Genomic DNA, 22,416 nt, shown 5'->3' with positions numbered 1-22,416 from the left:
GTGTTTCAAACTACTAATTTGACAAATAACAAATAAAAAAAGGTGGAAATATTCAGAAAGTTTTATCTTAACAGCATCAAAGGACAAGCAAGATACTGAAGATTACTGGACCAAGTCCCAGGCTGAAAATAAGAGCACAAAATACAGATCAAAATGCTCTGCCCACGGGCATCTCAGGAATTCGGAGGGAGACGACCAACAGGTGGCGCTATGGAGCACACAAGAGGCAGGACAATGTTGAGCCAAGGAGGCAACAAGATAGAGATGAGAGAGTCCTCTGTATCTCTGTCTCTCTCTCTGTCTCTGTCTCTCTCTCTCTCTCTCTCTCTCTCACACACACACACACACACACACACACACAGAGTGATCATGTCTCCTATCTGTGCATCCCTGAAAAACAGCTGAGAGGTGAGTAAGCTCTAAGTTGACACTTGCTGTTGACAGGATAGAAGCTCATATCCACCAAAGGCAGAGGCCAGGGCAGTACCCCACATTCTTCATCTTTTTTTATTTTGTTTTTCTCATGGACCCCTTTAAAAATCGATCAAAGCTGATGGATCCCTTCTCAGAATATATTTTTTTTAGATGCAAGTAATGAAATAGTTGCAAATACAAAGAAGCCAATTATGCTGAAAAAGTTATTGAAGTGTGTTTTACAGTAAAATGTATTCTTGCTAGTGTATAATTGTATGGTTTTTGACAAGTACATATAGTTCACAAACCACCATGACAAACAAGATACAAAACAGGTCTGTCACTTCAAAAAATTCCCCACATGTCTTTTTTCTCAGGACCTCCTCTGAACCCCAATCTTGACAACCACTTTTCTCTTTCTCCCTCTATAATTTTGCCTTTTCCACAATGTCGTATAAATGTCAATGGAATAGGTATATAGTCTTTTCAGCCAGTCTTCCTTCATTCAGGACAATGCATTTGAGATCCATCTAAGTTTATTTCTCTGCAGTACTCCATTGTGTTGAGGTTCCATAATTTATTGATCCATTCACCCTTTGAAGGGCATTTTGTTTTTTTGCCAAACTTTTTGTAATTAGGAAAAGGAGATACTATAAAAACCTGAGATCATAAATTTTCAGTTCTCTTAGGTAATAAGGATTCCTCGGTCTATTTATATGTTTCATTGAAAACCCTAAGTTTTAGAGTATTCTTAAAGAAATGCGGAACTATTTCTTCCAAGTCTTAAACAAGTATTAAAAAGTCAAACTACTTTTTTCCTTGAATTTTCTATGTTTCAATCATTAGACAAGGGGAATAGTTTAGAAATTAGCAAAGCCACTGTCTGCTTACAATAGCTCTATTCATAGTAATTTAATTAGCACTTAAAGTTTCTTGGTCTTCATTATGAAGGATAAACATTTTCCTTGTTTGCCTATTGATTCAACTTGTAAACACTTCTCCATTTCAACAGTGTAATTATCTTGTTGTGGATGAGGTCTTACTGGCTCTTATTGGTCGCCGTGTCATGATCAAAGTGGGGCTCAAGGTCTAATCCAGGCTCAGGGGCTGACCACTATGTCTTGAGAGAATTTCCCTGAAGCAGTGCCAAGGGTGAAGGCAATCTGATACAGAAGGCAAGACCCCAGATCTGCATTAGAGAATCTCTATTAGTTTCAGCTCTCTCACCAACTAGCCACATGAACTAACCAAACACTTCGTATTCACAGGCATCAGTTTCAAAGCTCAAACTAAGGGGAGGTGATAAGGTGCTTAGGGCACAAAAATTCAGAAGGCAGTCACCGTCAGGACTGACCCCTTATGTGTCTATCCCGTATGTAAGCAAGTGCCTCTCAAATGTTGCTCCCCAGGTGCCTTACTTGCCCAATCCCAGGCCAGGCTGTGCCCATCTCACTCAGCCCAGTAAGAAGTGCTAACATCTCATGTCCCAACCAAAAGCTTAGGCCAACATATAGAACTAGTCAGATTAAGACTTAGAGAATTATTCAGTTGAGTTTGGTCAACAGCCAAGCTCAATAATTCAGACCAAAATACTGTCTCTTCCTGTAACAGGAGGATGGAGTTTCTTTCCTCTCCATTTCAGAAAGACTGAATGTATGAAGGTTGCTCAAACACCTTATGACTTAATTATATCCATAGTCCTCTGCTTACAGGCTCCAATACTTTTCTTTGATGTTTAGCCCAAGCCATACCTTCTCTCACCCCATGATGATGTATATTTACCTGTGCAGTCTAAAAGAATTCCCCAGATGTGTCTGTGTACATATGTATGGGTGTTGGTGGAAGAAAGAGAGCTTAAGAGGTTATGATAGGCCCCCCTCAAGAGTGAGACCTATTTTATTTTGAATTTCAAATAACTGGAAAGAAGGATATCAAAATATTTTAAAAATCTAACTTGTGATATGATAGTTTATTTGCTTTTAATTTAGGTATTCAATGATAAGGTAAAATGCTAAGTCTTGAAACTATAAAAATTTCAAAGCAGTGATAAGATACATGATACTTTAGAAATTTGTAATCACTGTAATATTTATTTTCAGGAGAGATTCTAGAGGATGAATTGCTGGGTCTCAGGGACAATGTGCATATGTAATATTCCTAGGTATTGTCAAATTCCTCTACAAAGAGATCATACCCTTTTGCATTCCCATCAGCAGTGTTTAAGAGTGCACAGTTTCATCGTGCAGTATATTGCCGAACTTTGAGGGTTTTGTCATTCTGATGGATAAGGAATAATATATCATTTTAATTTCAATTTATATCTCTCTTATTGTATAAACAAGTTTAAACATCTTTTCATTGGTATGCAAGTCATTTTCATTCCTTTTTCTGTAGATTTTCTGTTTATTTCCTTTGTCTCCTTTTCTATGAAGTTGCTGGCTTTCTTCTTCCCTATGTCTGAAAGCTCTATGTTAAGAAGACCCAAAATTTGTTTATCTCATTAGTACTCGTCTTTTTTCCCCTCAGGATATAATTTTCCCTTTTATTTTGAATAAGCATTTTTTGTCACAGAAAGTCTTCATATAATCAAAGTTGTTTGTATTTATTCCTATCTGTTGCTTCTGGAATTTGAATAATAGATTTAAAAGATTTCCTGCGGTGCCTGGGTGGCTCAGTCAGTTGAGTCCCACTGTTGGTTTCAGTTCAAGTCTGATCTTGGGGTGGTGAGATCAAGCTCAATGTCTGGCTCCACATCAGTGGGTTTCTCTCTCTCTTTCTTCCTCTGCCCTTCTCCCCTACGCATGCTCGCTCTCTCTCTTTCTTTCTCTCTCACTGAAATAAATAAAGATTTCCCAATTCACAGGTTATAGAAAGATTTACTCATATTTTCTTCTGGTACTTTCATGATTTCATTAAAATTTTCTGATCCATTTCTATTGGTCTGGGATTTATTTTTAATATCATACGCCAAATTTTTTTGAGTTCACATTTTACTTTATTTTTTATTTTATTTTACTATTAAGCTCAATTAGCCCACATATACTACATCATTAGTTTTTGATGTAGTGTTCAATGATTCATTACTTGTGTATAACACCCAGTGCTCATCAGATCTCATATACCAAATTTCAACATGCAGTAAGTTCTACTTACAGATTTTCTATTAAATTCTAATGGTATAACTGCCAATACATCACTATTTTAACTATAGAAAGTTTGGAGTATGTTTAAATGTCTGATAAGACTGAGCCTACTCATATTCTCTCTCTTTCTCTCTCTCTCTCTTTTTAAAGAAAGGAGAGAGAGAAAGGAGAGGAAGGGGCAGAAGGAAAGGGAGAAAGCGAATCTTAAGCAGACTCCATGTCCAGCATGGAGCCCTATGTGGGGCTTGATCTCCCAACCCTGAGAACATGACCTGAGCTGAAATCAAGAGTCTCTTGTTTAACTGACTGAGCCACCCATGTGTCCCTCATTGCTCTTTATGAAAAAGAATGAACTGGGAGGAAATCAGTCTACCTGATTTTACTATTTACTACACACCTACAATAATCCAGGCAGAGGCAGTGTGGAATTAGCAGAGGGATAGATACAAAGATGAATGAAGGAAACAGAGATCCAAGACATAGTCCCATGCAAGTACGTGTAACTAATTTTTGATGAAGGAGCAGCACTTCAACTGAAGAAAGCTACCCTTTCAACAAACGGTACTAGAAAAATTGAACATCTGTGGAGAAAGAAAACGAACCTCAACCTAAACTCATTTGATACACAGATGAACTCAAAATGGATCACATCCTTAAATATAAAATGCACACACACAAAATCCTTTAGAAAAAAACATAGGCGGAATCTTCGGGACACATGGCCAGATGAAGATGTCTTAGACTTGATGTTCAAAGAGTGATCCTAAGAGAAAATATTGATAAAGCAGGCTTCATCAAAATTAAAGCTTTAGCTCTCTGAAAAAGAGACTGTTAAGAGAATGAAAAGACAGGCTACAGACTAGAAGGAAATGTTTGTAAATTATATACATGGCCAAGCACTCATATTTAGAATATATAAAGGTTTCACAACTGAACAGAAAAAATAAACAATCAGAAAAGAGTAAAATACACGAAGAGACATATCACTAGAGAGGACATATGGATGGCAGCTAAGCCCATGAAAAGAGGCTCAACTTCATTAGTCATTAAGGAAATGTGTAAAAATCATGATGAGATATCACTATACATCTATCTCAACAACTGGGAAGAAATTGTGACAGTATCAAATGCTGATAAGGAGGTATAGAAACTAGATCTATCACACACTGCTATTGAGGCTATAAAATGGCATAGCCACTCTGGAAAATAAACTGTCTGTGTCGGCAGAATAATGGTCCCCAAACATGTTTCCACCCTGATCCCTAAATCTGTGAATATGTCCCATTACTTAACAAAAGGGACTTTGCCAATGTGATTAAGGTTAAGGACCTTGAGAAGGGATTATTATCCTGGATAATCTGGATGGGCTCCATCTAATCATGGAGCCCTTAAAAGCAAAGAACTTCACCCAGCTTTATTCAGAGGTAAAGTTGGAGGGCAGAATAAGAGTTGGAGGGATGTGACTGAATCTTGTCTCTGAATCTTGAGGATTAGAGCTATGAGCCAAGGAGTACAGGCAACCTCTAGAAGCCCAAAGAGGCAAGGCAATGGATTCCCTCTTGGCACCTTCAGAAAGAAACACAGTGCTGGCACTTGCTTGACCTGAGTCTAGAAAGACCGATTTTGGACCTCTGGCCTCCAGAACTATAAGATGAGAAATCTGAGGTATTTAACCCCTAAACTTGTGGTAATTTGTTAAAGCAGCAACCAAAAACTAACAAACCTAACAGATTTTTTCAGTGTTTTTTGAACACTAAATATAGTGTTCAATATAAATAAATATAAATTTATATAGTACATGTGCTGCCAAAGTGAGCACAGTATAAATTTATATATTTATACATCATATGTATATACATAAATAAATATAAATTTACTATACAACTCAGCAATCACACTCTTGTGCATATATATCTCAGAGAAAAGAAAATTTATGTCCACACAACAACCTTTATGTGAAAGGTCATAGCAGCTTTATTTGTAATAGCCAGATATTGACAACAACTCAAATGCTCTTCAGTGGGCGAACCCTTGAACTGTACTTCATCCAAACTATGGAATACTATTCAGCAATAAAGCAGGGACAAACTATTGATAGTAACAACTTGGATGGATCCCAATGGCAGTTTGCTGAATGAAAAGGCCAATCTCAAAACATCATATACGGTAGAGTTCAGGTTATATACAGTATGGAAATGACAATACTGTAGAGTTAGAAAAAATGGATCTGTGGTTATCAGCAGTTAGGGACAAGGTGTCAGGAGAAGGGGATGAGTGTGTCTATAAAGAGGAAGTTTACATAGGATATTTGAGGCGATGAAACAACTCTATGTCCTGAATGTGTTGGTGGTGATGAAATTGCATATAATTACACACACACAAATGAATGCATATAAAACTGATGACATCTAAATATGGTGTGGATTATACTAATGTTAATTTCATTATTTGGATATTGGACTATAATTATGTAAGATGCAGCCATCAGGGGAATCTGGGTGAAGGGCATGTGGGACCTTTTTGATTAATTATGCAATCTTTTTGAGGATCTACAATTATTTCAAAATAAAAATTGAAAATATAACAGAAGAATATTTGGGGGGAGTTTCCTTGTCATTTGGAACTGTGAACAACCTTTATAACTTTTAATCAAATTCTAGAGGGCCTGAGTGAAGTGATAGATGAACATAGTACTACAAAAATAAAAACTTCTGCCTGGTCACAAAAAAAAAGCCAAAGAAAATAAAACAAAATTTGGCAAATTGGAAATGTATTCGCAACTTAAAGCTCAAAAGCTCAAAATTTTTAATATATAAAGGACTCATAAAAATAGAGAAAAATGAGAATATCTTTAAGAATGATGAATTAACAAATGAACTTTAAGCTCATAGAAAATTTATATGAGAGCCATTTGAAAATATGCTTACATCCTCTCACAATGAGAGAGCTGAAAGTTAAATATGTAATAAGACACCGTTTCTCACCTGATAGATGGGCAGCATAAGATGCTTTTGGCAACACAGTCTGCTGTCAGAGCTGTGGGGGAAATCAGTCATCTCACGTGTCTCTGGTAGAAATGCAGATTAATAAACATCTGTAGGCATAGGTGGTAATTTCTAGGAAAATTACATATTCATTTACCCTTTGACCCAGCAATTACCCTTTTAGGAGTTGATGCCAAAAAACACACAGGTGAAAATATGAAAAGTCATATGCTCTAGGCATTCTTTGCAGGCATATTCGAGATATCAGTAGAATTGAAACAACTCAGGTGGCCAGCAGTCTCCAAATAGGAGCTAGAATGAAGAAATCCGCGCTATTCCACAGTGGAGTGCTATCTAGTCACGGAAACCACTGAGGGATATCTCTATAGCTTCATTTGGAGAGTCCTTGAGAGTATCTTATTGTTTTAAAATAATGAGTAGAAAAAGGTATTGCTTGTTACTCCTTATCTAAAGAAAAGTGAGGGGTGTGTGTGTGTGTGTGTGTGTGAGCTTAACTGTAGTTGAGGGATGAAATAAGAATCTGATAAGAGGGACTGAGTTAGAAAGCTACAAAATTGATTTTGGAATCAGTCCTTGAAAACTTGAAAAGTGACATTGGACAAATAATCCTAAATGTTTCCCTGTTTGGTGACTAATCACGCAGAGTGAAACTGATTCTCAAATCTTCTTCCCTGGACTGAACATGTCCTAGTGGGACAACAACACAAAACATATCAAGTAAGCATATTGTTAGTAATAGTGCTATTATTTATTTGTTATTTGTCTGTTTTTGAGACTGTTGGGTGTGTATATTTGGGGATTCATCAAATGGCTAAGTATATGGTATTCTATTATTCCTGTGTCCTGGAGTCCTGGGATCCAAACTAAAATGTCCAATCAATTGATCAATCAATCAATGGATAGCCATAGATAGAGGTAAATACATATTCATACACACATGTATATATAAAAATGCATACATATATAAATATATGTAAATGTATATGTATGTTTATTTTTAAGCAAGTTTCCCCGAAAATGCCTTGAAAACATATCATAATACACCAGTAGCAAGGAACCCCATAGTTCACAGATTGTAGTCTTAAAATACTGTTCTCATCAAAGGAAGCAGAACTCCTTTCAGAATGACTGATTCGAAGCAAGGGGCAAAAAATGTACAAGGGGATCTTGGAATATATTGTTATATGGGATAATAAGACCCTTATCAAGATGAGTAATGTTTTATCTAAACAAATTTGAAGTCAATTCAAGAAAGTCTTTATTGGCTCAAAATGTTACAGTTTCAGAATCACTAAAATTAATTTCTGCTATGCATTTAAGGACATGAAATCTGTATAAAACTATAGTATGCAATATGATACTGAAAGAAAAAATAACCTTGGTTACCATTGGAAACTTGAAGATAAAAGGAAAGAATTCAGCATTTTATCATGTCTTCCCACACTACTAGGTCACCAAAAAGTAGATGAAGCAAAGTTTCTCTTTATAGAAGTATTCTAGCAAACGAATAAAGAAGAAATGAAAGAATTGGAACATCATCATTGTGTAACACATAATGAATTCTTGCACTAGGCACTGGTCTTTAACTACAGCTAACACTAGAAAAAGTGGCAAGTAAACACTTCATGTACCCCAATGGAAAACAAATAAACAGTCTTCCAAATCAATCCTGAATCTGATCAAGCCCCCAGATTCAATCTAGGAAAGAAGAGAGGAGAACAATATGTTAAACAATATATTTTATGTTGAACAACTGATGCCAAAAACAACCATAGGTTGTAATTAGCAAGATTCAGGCTATGGGAAGCTTTACAGGACAAAATGATTTGGATTCTTCAACAAATAACATTGCAAGGTGGATAGGGAAGATGAAAAGGAACTTAAGGTCTAACAAGAGTCTTAAGAAACACAATAGCAGGGGCACCTGGGTAGCTCAGTGGGTTAAAGCCTCTGCCTTCGGCTCGGGTCATGATCCCAAGGTCCTGGGATCGAGCCCCACATTGCGCTCTCTGCTCAGCCTCTTTGCTTACTTGTGATCTCTGTCAAATAAATAAATAAATAAATAAATAAGAAAAAGAAACACAACAGCAAGCTCCAACATACAGAACTTATCAGTATATCTGAATGCTGATCCAAAGAAACTTTTAAAATGACTCTTATGGGACAACTGGAAATGTGAACACTGCCCATTATATTTTGGCTTGTGATGGTGGTCACATGACTCTATATTTGTCAATACTCAAAGAACTCTATACCTAGTAGAGTGAATTTTCCTATATGTAAATTTTTAAAGCTCTAAACTAATGAGAGAAAAACAGTTCTAGCAATATGCAAGACAGATAATACATATGCTCAAATTAAACTTATAATGTGAAAACGGGGGTTTATTTTTTACCATTAGAAAAACCAAACAATTTAATATAGACATTAATAAATTAATAGAAAAAAATAAACACCTCAATAATGTTTCACAGGATTTAACATTTGTGTTAAGACTCTTATTCATCTTACTAAAAGATGAATAAGACTTCCTTCACTGGACAAGTAAATCTATGAAAGTCATACAACAAATATCACATTTAATGGTGAAATTTTGAAAGCTCTTTGAGATCTAGCGCAAGACAAGAATACCCACTCTCACAGATTGGGTCTTCTGGAAAGCAGACACTGAGATAAAATCACAACCAGTATCTAAAACATGAAATAGAGTAAAAAAATAATAAGAACTTGGATGCTTAATGAGGTTAAAAGTATTTTGTAAAAATTTTGTTTCAGTTCTATGTATGTCTAGTAAATCCTGATGTAAAACCTGTTTTTTGTTGTGGTTCACATCTCCGAAGTACGAGGAAAACTGCAGAGAATAGAGCCGAAACTACCTGCGTAAATTTGGGAAGATTCCCCTACCCCCACATTCCCTCCACCCCCCCCCATTTCTGTACTTCCTTTAGCTTTCTTTCCAACATTATTTAACTACTTGCAGATCCTTTTAAGTTGTTATTTAGATTCCAGTTAGTTAACATATGTGTAATACTAGTTTCAAGTGTACAATATAGTGATTCACCACTTCCATACAATACCCTGCGGTCATCAGGACAAGTGTGCTCCTTAATCCCCATCACCTATTTCACCCAACCCCCCACCCGCCTCCCCTCTAGTAACCATCAGTGTGTTCTCTAGAGTTAAGAGTCTGTTTGATGACTTCCCTCTCTTTTTTTACCCCTACGGTCGTTTGTTTTGTTTCTTAAATTCCACATATGAGTGTGATCATATGGTGTTTGTCTTTCTCTCACTGACTTATTTCACTTAGTGTAATACACTCTAGCTCCAACCACATTGTTGCATATGGCAAGATTTCCTTCTTTATTATGGCTGAGTAGTATTCCATTGTATATACCATTCATCAGTCATTGGATATTTGGGCTCTTTCCATAATTTGGTTATTATTGATAATGCTGCTATAAACATTAGGATACATGTATCCCCTTGAATTAGTTGTTTTGTATTCTTGGGTAAATACCTAGTAGTGTGATTGCTGGATTGTGGGGTAGTTCTATTTTTAACTTTTGGAGGGAAACTCCATGTTGTTTTCCAGAGTGGCTGGACTGGTCTGCATTCCCACTAAGAGTATAAGAGTGTTCCCCTTTCTCCACATCTTCACCAACATCTGCTGTTCCTTGTGTTGTTAATTCTGGAAGTTCTGACCCATGTGAGACGATATCTCACTGTGGTTTTGCAGTTTTTAGAGAGCACGGTATAACTTCAGGTCCTGCGTGTTTGCAAATGCGAATCCTCCCCCTTGTCACCCACCTAGTGCATTTCTCCAGGTGGTTTAATTCCCAGTGTTAGTGCATTCCCTGTCAAGCCGACTCGCTTCTACCTCTGTGTGCCCTTGAATAACCCCCCACTCTACGTGGCTCAGGATGTTTCAATTATTTGCGACAAGTTTCTTTATGTCTGTACCAGGTGCTCTTTGAAGCGTTTTGAAGTATTGTACCTCAACTGTCTTTTTCATTAGGATAATAGATATTTGATGAAAGTGGGAAAGGGAGAGAGGGAGGGAAGAAGGAACTGAGCCCAGAGTAGCAGAAGAACATTTCCAGTAATGTCTTTATTTAGGCTTGAGCAGAGGGTGTGGGCTTGAAGAGAGCCTGAGAACGGGGATTCCTCCCAACACCGCCTGTCACTCACTGCCTGCCAAGCCCAGCAGCAAACACGCTGAGCTGTACTTTCCCACATGGAACCCTGTCACCTAGACAATGACATGCCCTCACGGGGCTACTTTCTGTAATAAGAAATGAGCCACAGAAGTATTTTGGCAAACAGGCAGGGTAGAACTGTCAAATTATCCTCTGCTCTGGGGTAGCCGGGGAAGCTCAGCTTCTGTAGTCATCTGTGTCTCATTACTTTGTTAACTTTATTAGCTCTGTGAATGCTGTGTCAACCCTGATGGTGACAACCTACAGGGAGCTACTTGAACATGAACTCTATCATTTTCCCCACCAAAGTTCGAGGTGTTTCACTAGTGAATTGGAAAAGAAGCTCTTCATGGGAGATCGTAGAAACCACCCTTTCTCTAATAATTCTGAAAACATTTTCTAAGATGAGAGCTCAGAACTTTTCCTTTGGAAAGGAGCTATGAACCATAATGACCCAAATTCTAGTGACTTTATGAAATCTTATTTGTAAATAGGAAATGGAGGAAAAAGAATTAAAATCAGTTCTGTTAGTAAAATTATTCTTGAAATCCATTTAGGGAGGTGGTGGTAAAAGGCAAAAGGTAGCTTTTAACCAAGACCGAGTAAATACCAGATTGACCCTCTTTGCATAAACAAATAGAAAAGTGGACAAAATAAGTGAAAAAATTGTTTCATGTGGGCAGGAAAAGACTGTGATCTTTGAGTGAGGAGAAAGAAATGAGGTGAGCTGTACAATCATGCTAGATTTCTGAGCTACTTTCCAGAGAAGGGCTTTCTTGTGGAAGGATAGGAGAGTCCAAGCATGGAACCGTGGTCTCACTGAGTTGAGGACAGATACTAGAGTTCATGGAGGCTGAGACAGCTAAATTTCCAGGGCAGGTATCACAGAGGAAGAAGCCAGAGAGAAAAAGCAACAGACCTTTTTATAGGTTTCCCTTTGAATCGTTGTGCATATAGAGGGAGATTCCCCACAAAGCCAGGCAAAGAATGACTAAGGACTTGTGAGCTGAGGAATTGTGACTAAGGACTTGTACACTGAGCAAATGTCCACACTCACGCAGGGAGAAGAAACTTCTTAGCTCCCACCAGTCAGAGTAGAGGGGCCTCCCTGATCGTCAGGGATGTCCAGAAAGCATCCCAGGAGGAAATCTTACTAGTAGGGCTAAACTCTTTAAAAACAAACCTAGAGGGGCACCTGGGTGGCTCAGTCAGTTAAGCTGCTGGCTTCCACCCAGGTCATGATCCCAAGGGTCTTGGGATTGAGCCCCAAATCGGCCTCCTTTCTCAGCAGGGAGCCCGCTTCACCCTCTCCTCCCTAACTCATGTTCTCTCTCTATCTCTGACTGTCTTTCTCTCTCTCTCAAATAAATACATAAAATCTTTGAAAAAAGAAAAAACTAGAGAGAAAAATATTCAACATCTTAAAAGCTTTACTGAGATATAGTTCCCCAATTAAGATTATACAGTTTGGCAGTTCCTTGAAATGCTAAACATAAGGTTGCCAGAGTCCCAACAATTCTACCGGTAAGTATCTACCCCAAAGAAAAGAAAAGCACAATTCCACACAAAAACTTGAACATAAATGTTCATAGCAGCATTAGTCATAAATACCTAAAAACTAGAAACAATCCAATGAACATCAGCCGATGAATAACTAGATAGAAGGTGTTCTAGCTATCCAGGGTGATATTATTTGGCAATAGAAAGGAACAAATGCTGAGATATCCTCCAATGTGGGCAGCCCTTGGAAACGTGATGCTAAGGGACGAAAGTCAAACACAAAAGCTACACACATTGTATGGTTTCACTTATATGAAATGTCAGTACAGGCAAATGTACAGAGACGGAGAACAACCTAGGGCTGGGGAGGGGCAGGTGGGGAATTGGAAGTGACTGGTAATTTAGTGAGTGATGAAATATGCTAAAGTTAGATTATAATGGCTGCACAATTCTATGAATATACCAAAAAACATTGAATTATACACTCTAAACAGGTGATTATATGCTATGTAAATTATGTCTCAGTAAAGCTAAGGGTTTTGGGGTTTTTTTGCCCCATGAGTTTTAAAAACTAGATACAGTACCTGGTCCTGCATTGGATGTTCTCAAACAAATCATGAATTATTAAGAATGGCTGGGGACATTTGAATATCGGATGGGCATTATTGAAACAAAAAATCCTAAATATTGGCATGGCAACCAGAGAGGTAAATGTTATTCCTCCCATATAATAAAATAAATTCAGTAACCATAACAGAAAAATCCCAGGTAATTTTCTTAAACACATACTTGAAAGAATTGGTTAAATAAAAGACGAAACATAACAATTGTGTGTGTGTGTGTGTGTGTGTGTGTGTGTGTGTGTGTATGTCTGTGTATATGCATGTATGAAAGTTTGGAAGGACACACAGAAATATACATTTAACTGTGGTAAACTCGAGGTAGCAGGAATATCATGTTTCAATTTTCTCATCATTTCTTTCCTTTCTTCTTCAATTCTTTACACCGTACACATTACTAATGTTATAATACTATGACACTTTATTTTTATGTTTTATATATTTCCAACATATGCACTGTAGAGGACAGAGTGACAAACTTCCACGAACCCCCAGGCTGCTTTGACATTTATCAACACAGTCTACTCTCTTTTATCTGAAACCCACCAACCGTCTCTTCTCATGACTCCTTGTGTTATTTGGAAGCAAATTAAAATGTTATTTTTAATTTGAAGATTATTATCGACTTGATACTTAATTAACTTCATGTAAATGCATGGGCGAAGGTCTATTAAGGTACAAATCAAACTGAGACTGAGAACGGAATAGGAGGACAGTGGAAGGAGCAGGTCTTTACGATGAGAAAGCATTTGGGTAGAATTTTTTAAATCACGAAGCATGGAAAAATAACTTAAAAAAAGAAACATCCCTCCCTTATACACAAGAGGCAGGAGATAAACTAATGGAAGGTGCCCTGAACTAGAACTCAAGGCATGAGCGTTTTACTTCTATCTCGGTCACTGTAGCCATTGTGTCTCTGAGTCATTGCCTGTAATTGCTCCGGAGGTTCAAGTATATTATTCATGCATTCCAATAATATCCTTGAGCATCTACTCTATGCCCCACGTTGTCCTCGTTGCAGGAGAGCCAGCATGACTTCATTTCCATATTAGGCAGGACTCTTTTGGTTGTAAGTAAAAATAATTCAAACCCAAACTAAGCAAAAACCACAGAGGCCATGCAGGGGCTTGCACAAGCACAGAATCCAGGGATGACCTGACTTCACACGCACCTGGACTGAGGCTAACAGAGTTTCATCGCGATCCTGTCCCTTAGCCCTCCACCTTTCTCCGCAGCTCTGCTTTTCCTTGTGTGATCTTCCGTTTTATGCAGGCTCTTTCACTAAAAGGACCCCTGCTGGCTCCAGGATTACATCCTCATTGCTTCAAGACCTAGTGCTCTGGGGAATGCCCTTCCTCCTCTAGGTTTATCATGATCCTGTCTCATCAATATCCTCTTGTATGAAGTCCGATTGGCATGCACCAAACACAGTGTCTGGCACCTTAGCTGCTATGTAAATGTTACCTCCTTCCACCTTCTGTCTTCAAGGATGCATTCCTCATGTTTGCCAGCCACATTGTTTCTTTGTTTGATTTTTCTTTTATTTTTAAAAAATAAATGTTGGTATTTTTATTTTTATCTATGATCTGTTTTCTGAGGTCACCATTTGGGAAAGATCCATGGCCCACTTTCTCATGAAAATATTCCAGGCTAATTTCCAACTGGATGCTTCTGCTTTGAACCATCAGAGATCCCACACAAGGCTACTTTGCAAAACGTCCCATGTTATGCACGCTCAGCACTGATGAGAGAAGCTGAGCTTGTGTTCTCACAGCTATCATTTCAGGCTGTACATGCCCATGGTTCCCAACCCTCTTTACCAGAATCGCCTATAGTTTCCCTATTATCCAATGGAAAGGTATGGCAGTAGAACAGTTTTTTTTTTTTTTTTTTCCTCCCCTGGGGCCCATCTAAACATCTTTCCTCTCTATTTTCTCTCTCCTTAGAGTCAATGAGGTTTTCCAGAAAGGGTAGAACTTAAGAGGCAGACAATGTAAAATCCCTTTCATCATTTACTAGTTGGGGCTTTTTAGAAAGCCCTATGGTTCTTCTGAGCCTTGAGTTCTTGCAACGATCAATGGGGACAATAATGGACCTATCCCACAGCATAGTTGGGAGGGTTCCATGAAAAAGAAAGCTTGCAAGCTTCTAGTGTAGTGCCTGGGACAGAGTAGCCACTCAGCACACGGAGGCCTCTGTCCTCTACAGCACTTTCAAATTTCTTTCTATAGATCTCACTTTACTTCTTGTCTAACTATTATTTTTCTGATCTCTGCTATTCATTCACAAATCCCTAGAGCTTGTCAATCAGGTTTTGTTTCTTTTTCTTGCCATGGAGCTGAGTACCGTGTCTTTTCGTAAAAGGGGCCGCCCTAACAAATGATTTGTAGGTATATAAAATATGGTTAAGTTTGATACTCTTATTCTTAAACTAAAGGTATGAGGACATAAGCATCTAATAATCCTACTATTTGTGAGACTGTATTATGTGATTTCTACTTACTTTCTCATTTAATCTAATGTGAACCTAGGTGTGGTTCCTTTCCCATTTTACAAATGAGGAAACTGAGGTCTGAACATACTAAGGACTTGCTACGAAGCATCTAGCAGGTGTGTGGAGGGCCTTGTCCTTAAGCTCAGGTCTGGTCACTCTGGACACTCAGCTCCTTTCACCCAGTTGGACTGCAACACATCACCCATCTTCCAGGTAGGCCTGTGTCTAGGACATCGGCATCTTAGCCAGTACAGTCCTAGCAGGATGCAAAGATAAGACTAAGCCATGAAGAGACTTTTAGACCTTTACTCCATGGTACAGATGTATAACAACATGGAAGCAAAGATGTGAGTTACTCACAAAGGCAGTCTGGGGAAAAACATAGGCGACAAGAATTCCTCTCCAGCCCAGAAGCCCACTCAATAATGCACATATAACCTCTTGTTCCAAGGCTCAGGCACAGTATCCATTCACTGCTTTGTTCCCTCCTCCAAAGAACCTTTCCACATTAGCATCTCAGGCCTAGCCTGGATTCTCCGTGGCTATTTTGAGGCTTAGGTCTGTGCTCCACAATGACTCCCCTCCTTGCCCTCCTGCTACACTCTGATGGCTCAGCTCCTTTCCATATTTTGCCTTCCCTAATGATCCACTTACACTCTAAATTGTTGTGTGAACCTGTTTTCCCCACCTCTTTTCCATAAAGTAGCATCATGCCTCATTCCCAAGACCTAAAACTTAACAGCAGGCATATTCCTAACAGCAGGAAAACATTTTAACTCACTTTCCACTGGGTTTTTGCTACTTTAAACCTCCGAGCTTTCTCTTCTTGGTATCAAACTGGGTCACTGCAAGCCCAGCCCGGTGGCAGGGTGGATAGAGTGTGATCTAGGTTTCCTATCTCTTTACAAATACTATTTCTTTTCATCTTGCAAACAGGTCTTTGATATACATTCTGATGAAAAATTTGAGATTCGGGGAAGTTAGGTAATTTGTCCAACATTTTAGTAGATTGGTCTGATTCCAGAACTCAGGCTGACATTCTGGAGACATTCAGGGGGCTGCACTTTGGCCTTCTGGAAGCGAAGATGGGTTCCGAATCTGATGAACCAGTGGGGCAGGAATTTACTGCTGTGTCGCCCGGTTAGATCTCTTTGCCATGGTGCTACTCAGATAACTGAGATCACGTATGGCCAGAGGAGACAGGACTGGAACCTGCGGAAGCTCCTACACAAGGATAAAGGGGGAGCACTAGAGGCCTTGACCTGGGCAGAGACATCCCACTCAGGGTCCCTGGTATCTGGCAAATAGCTTATTCCCCGACTCTTTGACATTTCACTCCCCTTGCAAGCTTTCCCTTTCATGCCCCCATAACATGTCTGCAGTGATTTAAGAAGGTTCATGTGCCTTCCCGTGTCCCTCCAAGCTTGTAATTCCACAGGGCATGTTCTAAAAATAAAATGAGTCTATTCTGAAGTAGGAACATTCATTTGCTCAGAGCTAAGCTTCTGGGAAGCTCCAGGCAGTCACCGACATATTTGCAGAACCTGGCCCATCTCTTATCAGCACGATACCTACGCCCCTAACCTAGAAACATTGCAGCTGGGACTCGTAGCTCTGCATGATGGGTGCAAGCTCTCCCTCCATTTTATGAAAGATAAAATACAGATTTAGTAAGGATCAAAGCAGATACCACTCTAAGCATCTTTAGAGCAGTGGCAGTAACTTGGAAGCCCCCGGTGAATAATTTGGGGAAGGGGAGATTGTAGGGAAGGGAAGCCAAATGGGCCTGCAGAGCCAGGAGCTATGGACAGATGCCACAAAGAAGCAGACTGTGATCTGCAGTCTGTGATATGCAGACACTCGAACAGCCAGCTCTGTTCCAATATGAAACCACTTAGGAAGGTGGTGAGTTTCTTGTGGCTGGGAGTGGAGCTGGGGCAGCTGGAGCATAGCTGCTGTTGGGGAAGTGTTCTCCCAGTGAAAACCTGGTCCATAGGCAGGCTGAGTTTTTCGGGCTGGGCTTGGCCCAGGGACTTAAGTTGCCAGACAAATGTGGATGGGTCTAGCAATTAGCCCAATCTTGCCATCTTGAGAGGGCCATTCTGGACTGGTGTCAGGAAAGGACAATAGTTTTCAGCATCAGAAATCTGGCAGGTGATACTGACTCACCTTAGCAGGAAGCAGAAGAATGAATGAAGCAAAGCAGGACATTTGCCAGAATCTGAAAGAGTAGGACCAGCTTCTCATTCTGAGCAGAGTACTAGGTCGTCTTAGACCCAGCCAAGAGCAATCAGAATGTTGTGCGCTCCACAAAAATGGTGTGGAGGAAGGTGAAGGAGAATGGAAGGGGGTGTTGGAGGCAGAAATGTCTTCCTTTGCTCAGACCCTTTGGCAGTGGGCATGAGGTTCTTCCAGAAGGATGGCCGGCATGACATTGCACCAGGAAGAGCATTTGTATCTGCGCCGAGTGAGGCCGGAGAGCGGGAGCCAACTCTGCTGGCCGCACTCAGTGACCGCAGCTGACCTTGCCTTCAGCTCTGAGACCACAGCATCTTATGGCCCGAGGAATTTGGGATTTAGCCTAATCTGTGTTAGATTCACTCAGTGGTGTCAGTCCTGGATCTAAAACAGTGATTCTTAAAGCTTAGTGTGTGTCAACCTCACTTGGAGGGCTTTTTAACCCTAGATGGCTAGCTTCACCCCTGCATTTCCAATCCAGCAGGTATGGAAGGGCTTGAGATACTTCCTAAGAAGTTCCCAGGGATGCTCATCTTGCTGGTCCAGAGAACACTCTTTGAGTAGCTCTGGTCTAAAGGAATGCTAAGCCAAAGAGTACCCAGAAAACTGAAGCTTACTTTCCTCCAAACCTTATTCAACAAATGTAACACCTTCTTGATTTCAGTTACCATGCCAAGGACTAGAGATATTACAGGATACAGAATCCCTGATGTCAGGTGCCTTAGAGTCTATCAACACATAAATGGGCAGAGACAAAGCAGGTAATTGCCAAGAGGGGGTAATTACTGGGGGCATTACAACGGTGAGCATTTGTACACGTGGGTACAGAGACATACAGTCCTGGGGATGCTAGAGACAATTTCTAGAACGTGTGACCTTGAACCTGGGAACTTGCTTATAGGGACAAGAAACACTGCATCAACTCCTGGCTCTGGTTGACCTTAGGCCAGTTAATTTTCTTTCAGTCTCAGATTCCTCATCAACTAAGCGGTCCTGAGTCATTCAACACCATGACCATGGGCATGTTCTAATCACAGGGCCGCAGAGTGAACAGGCCTGACAGTCTCTCCCTGCTCGCAAGAAGCTCATGCTCTGCTAGCAGCAGCAAGACCTGAGACAGAGCATTACCTGCAGATGCATAAATGAGCTGTGACAAAATGCAGTCAGGATGGGAAGGACAGGGAACAAGAAGGAAGGCCAGATGATTTTAGGGGGATTGTCATGGAGGAGGGAAGCTCTGAACTGAGACCTGGAGGAGAATGAGGCTGTATTTGCCATGTGAGCTGTGCTATGGGGGTGGACATGCAAGTAGATATGACTTTAAGTACTCTGGCGGTGGGGTTGCCTGGGTAGCACATTTGGTTGGGTATCTGACTCTTGGTTTCAGCTTGGGTCTTGATCTCAGGATCTGGGTTTGAGCCCCATGTCGGGCTCCACACTTGGTGTGGACCCTGCTTGGGATTTTCTCTCCCTCTCTCCCTCTCCCTCTCTCTTCTTTCCATTCTCCCTCTCTTCTCTCTCTTTCTCTCAAATAAATAAATCTTAAAAAAAAAAAAACAGAACTCTGATGTTCAACTGTCAATAAAATATGCTTATATTCATCACCATCACCCTTATTCTTCATGACCATAACAGTTGCTATTACATCACAATTTTTACAGTTACTGTAAGACCACGATGGCAAGTGCATGAGCAAAGGCCCAGGGGCACGTGGTCTCCCAGGCACATATGGAAAGGTCAAAGTTCAGTAGCACTAAAGCGCACAGAATTCATGGGGTGGTAAACAGCAACACTTGAGAGCCCAGTAACACTTCTGTGGACCAGACCAGACCCTAGACTTTCTCTTCAGAAGCCTCCGGAGAAATCTGGGTAGGAAGGTGACATGTTCATATTTGTGTAGGAAAAGTCCCTGTAGGCTCTCTCTGTTCTGCCTGCAGCGTGGGGAGTAGGAGAAGGTGAACAAGACTGTGGGCGATGGGGAGAGGTCAGCAGTGTGCACCAGGGTGCAGAGGTGGGGCACAGAGTGACAGATATTTCTGAGGAGTCAGGAGCAGAGTACCGATGCCCATTGGCTTGGAGGGTGAAGGGGCGTGGCCAATGGAGAAATCACCGTCTGAACAGGACGTGCCTCTCCCCCACCCCACAGCAAGCTACAACTGAAGAAGACAGAGCCTGGAGGCAGGACTTTGGGGACCCTGCTGCGGGATTTCGAGCAGGTGATTTTGCCATGCAGTGCTCCTTTCTGTCAGATAGGATATTCTCCTGCTTCACGGGAAAGGGTATTGTGAGGACTGAGTCAGATGACAGGTATGAAAAGCACTTTGGCAATTGTAAAACACTTTTCAAATGCAAGGTGCTATTTTTATTACCCTCGGTTTCCCTGTATAGAATGTGACCCAATAACTGGATGACGGTGTCTGTCTGCTCCGGAGGGAGCGACAAAGGAGGAGATGGCAGGCCCCCAGTTGCAGCTGCTGGGGCCTCTGGACCAGGCCTGAGCTAGCCCGCCAGGGGCCCACCCTTTCCCACACTGCCCTTAATGTGTCTCTCGTTTAAAATGATTTGCTAGGCAAAGCTGTGTACATCATCAGAGAAAGGCGGCAGCCTTGGATGATTCAATGGCTGCAAGGAAATAACCCCTATGGTCTCTAATGGGAGCTAAGAAGGCAATGACATGATTACCATGCATACTCCCCCTATGAAGCCACGCAGGGCAGCTGGCGCTTGGTGCAGACAGGCGCTCTCAGCGGGGGCATTCCCTGCGCAAAGTATTGACGAGAACTTAAGATGAATTCCTCTTTGCTGGGCTTTGGAAATAGAAACCTATTTAGGACTAGGCTGAGCACGTGGCGCTGTGGAAGTCCTTTTGCTCCTCAATGAGCTCCCCCCACCCCTGCCCCTCCTTTCCTTTCCTTTGTTCTCCGCCCCGCCCAACCCCCAGCTTTTACTTCCCTTTCTGCTCTGCTCCTCAGGTCTGTCCATCTCCTACTGGGACAGCGCAAAGTAATCCCACAGGCACGTTCCCTAATGGGTTCGTAGCCCAGCCATTTAGTGACTTGGGCGTCCCCTGGAGCGCCGAGCCCCAGCCTGCCAGAGGTTCGCGGTGCAGGTGCCGCGGATGGGTAAGAAGCGCAGGAAGCCTGTTTTCACATTCACACTTGCTTCTGTCCCGTGGAATGGGATCGCATATATTGACATGTGGCTCTGCCTGTCCTTGTAGATGTGTTTATGAGTGTGTGCCTTGTGGCTCAGCATGGCCTTCTGTCCCGTCCTTCACCTCAGCCAAGCCTTCTGAGGACTTGTTCCGAGTGCAGCAATGTTTGTACTGTGAGTCTCCTGAGGTTCCACGGGAATCTGCAAACATTGGCAAACTCATTTACTATGAAGGATTTTACATCAAGACTCCTCCAAGGGCCACAACAAAATAGCTCAATCCCAAATTGCAAAAGGAGCTGTGGGTCTGCTCTAGGTTCTCTCCTTCCCTCCCCAAGGGCTGAGCTGTCTTGCTTAGCCCAGCCCAGCTTCTCAGAGCTCCGCTCCCACTATCTCTCAAATTGGAAATTTGAACCCTAGAGGAAGTCCTGGATCTGGGCAAGCAGTCCCTGTGCTGGCTCCGCTCCTATGGTTGCCTTGCCTTCTTCCAGGGCCTCAGTTGGAATAGGTTATGGCCTTTCCCCCCCCAGAGCTCATCCCCTTCCCAAGCTAAGCCATTGTCCATTCAAGGCTGCCCTGTTTCCTGCAGTAGGGACCACTGTCCTTGTTTGAGCCTCTGTACACAGCTGACATTTGCATTAATTCAACAAATATTTACTTCTTAGCAATTACTGGGGATACAAATGAAAATAAGACATAGCTCCTGCCTGTAACAAACCTACAATCTAGAGGAGTGAACAAGCGACTGAGAGATGTAAACAAATAAGGACAGTCTATTATTTTAGGATTGCTTTGTAATTTGAAAATGTTTGCATTTACTGAAATTCATCTTTGAAGAATTGAAATGGAATAGAGCATCTGATTCAGAATTCCCAGGGATCTCCTGTTATTACTGAGAGTCGCAATAATATCACAAGCCTTACCACCATCTCACCATATCTGGAGCGCTAGCTCCATTATATAGTGGGGAAACTGAGGCACAAATCATTTAAATGACTTGCCAAAGGCCAGACACGGAGAAAGCAGCAGAGCTATACATCACATACTTGCTGATTTGATGCTAATAGCCTCCCTCTTTACCCTGCTCTAACCTGTCTCCCTCTGATACTCTCCTTTTCACAATGGGACTTGTCACCAGCCTGCCAAATGGTGGAGAGTGACCCTTTTTAGGTCATCGACATGCAAGACTTCAAGTTCTGAAGTCAGGCCAGCCTCAGACATGTGACATGACAGGAACATTTCCCCATTCAGAGGATCATTAAAGGAAATGAAAGCCGGCAGATCATTGTTATGCATGAGGAAACAACATAAATGGGAAAATCTATGAACATCATATCCATAAGTCTCTGGGAAATTTGCAGCGGAAACAAATGGGCCACAGTATGAATGGGTAATGCTTCACCAATGGGAATCTGGGAACCTTGGGGGCCAACATCACAGCAGAATGATCTATTTGTTCAGCATGAAATGAATTGTCTGCCAAAACAGAGGAAAGGCAGTATAACCACCTGCTCCTTGACCGTAAGATCTGTGCATCTGGGTTTTGACTTCTGGAAGATGAAGGAATGCTTAAGCATATTCCTCTGGGCATATGGGAGATATATGGTGGATTCATCCACAGGTGGACGAAAGCCCTTGGACCATGTCCCTGCA

The sequence above is a fragment of the Neovison vison genome, chromosome 2, assembly GCF_020171115.1.
Source record: "Neovison vison isolate M4711 chromosome 2, ASM_NN_V1, whole genome shotgun sequence".
Lineage (NCBI taxonomy): Eukaryota > Metazoa > Chordata > Mammalia > Carnivora > Mustelidae > Neogale > Neogale vison.
The sequence above is the reverse complement of the archived record's forward strand: the minus strand, read 5'-3'. Positions refer to the sequence as shown.